Source organism: Sinocyclocheilus rhinocerous, unplaced genomic scaffold (genome assembly GCF_001515625.1).
Source record: "Sinocyclocheilus rhinocerous isolate Xijiao unplaced genomic scaffold, SAMN03320098_v1.1 scaffold24, whole genome shotgun sequence".
NCBI lineage: Eukaryota > Metazoa > Chordata > Actinopteri > Cypriniformes > Cyprinidae > Sinocyclocheilus > Sinocyclocheilus rhinocerous.
This window is the reverse complement of record NW_015647124.1, coordinates 1,090,228-1,094,169: the sequence shown is the minus strand read 5'-3', so window position 1 is coordinate 1,094,169 and position 3,942 is coordinate 1,090,228. Positions and strand designations below refer to the sequence as shown.

The 3,942-nt window shown below is 35.9% G+C and overlaps 1 pseudogene; it reads right to left on the bottom strand.

Moving 5' to 3' along the window:
- LOC107708936 (tankyrase-2-like) overlaps window positions 1-3,942 on the bottom strand; it is a 33,067-nt pseudogene that overhangs the window by 24,201 nt on the left and 4,924 nt on the right.

Genomic DNA, 3,942 nt, shown 5'->3' with positions numbered 1-3,942 from the left:
AGGGACCCCTTTCAAACAGTGTCGCGTTCCGAACGTTGTTTAAGCGACACACCGGTATTGCGGTATTTTAAAAATTCATATCATAACAAAAAATAAACACCGGTATTCGGTATGAACCGGTATACCGCCCAGCACTAAGTGAAAGCATCATAGTCTGATCCACACCTACCTGCCAGGTGCAGCGGGGTGGAATGCCGTCCCTGCGTGTCTCGACACTTCACGTTGTCTGGAGTGCAGAGCTTTTTAACGTGAGCTACGCAGCCTTTCTTGGCGGCGTCCAGCAGTGCTGCGTCACCCCTGAGCAGATCCTGAATGTCTGTGTCTCCGTCCTTCACCAAATCCAAAGGGGTGTTTCCATCAGGGTTCTTCTTGGTTGGGTCGGCACCATGCTGTGTCAAGGAAGTACTTAGGTTAGCGCTAAACAAAGTTTGCTGCCATTGATAGTGGAAATGATTCAAATGATTCAGTTCAAAGACTGAACAGTGGATTTCAATCAGAGTTTTTCAATACCTGAAGCAGCAGTTTGCAGATCTCATATTTGCCCTTGGCGGCCGCCTCATGCAGTGGGGTGAACTTCCACAGGTCGGCCACGTTAACCACAGCACCATGAAGGACAAGGAGCTCAGCCACCTCATAATGCCCATAGGAACAGGCTTGTGCAAGGGAACCAGACCACTATGTAGCAAAAGACATGAGCTTTACTTGTGTTTCTTATAGAATTCAAGAAATTCTTATACTAATTACAGTAGTAACTAAATAAGACAATACTATTTCTGGAACTTATTTTAATGTTTCACTATTTATTTAAGATTTTTGTAGTTTATTTTAATAATTAATTTCACTGTATTTTATTTATCTAACAATAAATTTGTGGCTGTACTCTTAAAACATTTTTTTTGTCTATTTCATTGAATAAGGTACATGTCTGTTTCATGAGAGAATATGTAATATATTATATTTGATGTACTTTATTATTATTTTAATGCCACACCACTGTATGGAGGCCCAAACCTGCAGCAATTCAAAATAAGTGAATAAATGTAATAATAGGAAAATAAAAAAAAGGAATAAATGACTTGATAAAACAAAGAAAAAGTTACAAATATATACTCAGGACTAAATGTAATACAAATTAATTGTATTTCTTTTATCAAGTCATATATTCTATTATTTATGTTCCTATTACTACATTCTTTCATTCATTTATTTTCAATTTCTGCAGGTTTGGGCCTCCATACAAGAGTCATTCGTTCGTGAAAATGCAGCCAGTGAAATAGTATGTTTTTGTATTAGTTCATAGTAAACAGACTCATTCGATTCAGACTGCAAGCTCTGGTCAATCGTGGAAAAATATCATTAATTTTGCTGTGGCTTTGCAAAGGTGCACATCTCACCCCTTGTCTTTAGCGTGTACATGGGCTCCGTGCTGCAGCAGATACTCCACCACAGCCACACGGTTGTATCCCCGCAGCAAAGTGCAGAGGTGTGGACTGCCTTCCCTCAACGTCTCTATAGTTCACGTTCTAAAGAAGAGTACAGAGCTTCTACATGGAAAGGTAAAAAAAACCAATATATCAGTCCTAATGTTGAAATCTGGTATAATCCAATTCATAATGATTTACAACTACATGGGAGAAAAAGTGTCCTTACCTTTACGACTTCCAGATCTCCCTATTTGGAGGCTTCTAACAGCTGCCTGTCTGTTTCTGAGTTGCCTGTAAATGCTCCTTCTAGAAATCAAAAAATATTTTCTATAACCGCAAGCATGGCACTTTAGCACTTTCCAGGGCTCACAGTGTGAGCGTTTCACTCGCATATGAGACTAAGACTAGATGTGTGTTAACTGTAAAAAAAAAAATATTTAGGAGCATGTGGAAATTAAAGCCCCTGTGGATCCTTAAGAAGTCTAAAAAATTCAGTTGTATGACATTTAAGATCATAAAAAGTCTTAATGGTATAACAAATGTCTTAATTATTATTTATATATTAATTATTAAATAGAGTGTACATTTTGTTTCCTAATAAATGCAATAATTTTGCTTGTAAATGTCTCCTTGTGTCCCTTTATTAAGAAAACACACCTTATTTATAGATACATTCGATACATTTTTATTGCACCCCTTAAGTTTTTTTAATGCACTACTCAATTTTTCAACTCAATGTATAATGAATCAGCATGAACATTCTGCTAAATTTCTTTTTTTGAAATTTCAAAGAAGAAAGTCATACAAGTTTGGAAGGACACGTGGGTGAGTAAACGGTGAATCTGAACTAAATGTCACCTTGCAGTATCTCCTGAATGCTTTCATCGGCGAGCTGGGAGGGTGAGAAGCCCTGTAGGGAGGTGATGAGCGGGTCACATCCAGCACTCAGGAGCACACGACACGTCTGCGGATGGCCGCAGTGAGCCGCGCGGTGCAGCGCTGTCTGACCCAAGACAACATGCTGACAGGAAAAAGCTGCGAAATTTACAGTACAAAACAGCAGCAGTGGTTGCCAGAACTTTACAGTAGTTTAAGAGACACTGGATATTCAACAAGGACGGGACTTGGGAAGTCACTGGATCATGTAGTAATGAAACATGCATTACAAAAAGGAAATGGTCCAATTATGATTTCATGTTCAATCATAAATGTATGTATTTTCATTCCTAGAGGCAGAAGAAATGAATGTGATGTTTAAAAACATCTGTGATGCCTGTGTATAATTGAGTATGTTTTACTGCAGCTGTGAAAAATCTCACTTACTTTCGCCTCGTGTTTCACCAACACCTCGATGATGTCATTGTGGGACTTCTCAGCGGCAAGATGCAGAGGTGTGAGGAAGCTGTGTGAAAGATAGAAATCCAGAAGTTATTACTGGGGATGATACAAAGTCATGTGCTAAATCCTTTGAACAACGTGACTGACTGACTCACTCTTTATTCTTCTCATTGACGTTGGCTCCTTTCCGGAGCAGCAATTCACAGATCTGTTTCCTCTTGGGATAGGGCGACGTGGAGACACAATGCTATCAAAGATAATCACAGAAATCTCTTTTATTCAAGTCCTATAAAACCCTAATCAAAAATGTTCTTTAGACGCTCAGTGTTCAACTGTAGCACTCACAGGTGTTCACAGGTGTGCAGATAGAAGGTATTTTTTAATGTCTTCAAATGTGGCTCATCAAATAGGATTTTAGAGTTGGAAAAATGCTTTTCACAGATATTGTTTTAAGCATTTGAAATAAATTGTGATCAAAAGAAAATATTTTTGTTGAATTTACAAAAAAAAAAAATACTGGTCAAACGTTTAGTGTCAGTACAATTTATTTATCTTTTTTTTTTTTGAGAGAAATTAATACATTTATTCAGCAGAAATGCATTAAACTGATCAAAAGTGAGAGTAAAGACATTTATAATACTTAAATGCGTTTTTTTTTTATCCTGAAAAATGTATCACGGTTTCCACAAAAATATGAAGCAGCAAAGCTGTTTTCAACACTAATAATAATAATGATAAGAAATGTTTGTCGAGCAGCAAATCAGCATATTAGAATGATTTCTGAAGGACCATGTGACACTGAAGACTGCAGTAAGGATGCTGAAAATTCAGCTTTGCATCATAGGAATAAATTATATTTTAAAATATATTTATATAGAAAAAAGTTATTTTAAATTTTAATAAAATTTCACAATATACTACTACTACATATTTAATCAAATAAATGCAGACTTGGTGAGCATAAGAGACTTTCTAATAATAATTATTTATTATATTTAATGTATTTATTAAATGTGCTGATACCTATAATAATAAAAAAACAACTGTATAATGAAATATGTGTGTATATATATATATATACATATATATATATATATATGAATAGTTCATTTGCAAAAACGGATAACTCTGTTTTTAACAATTCTCAAAAATGATGTTTTTTCATTGTGTATTCCAGTTA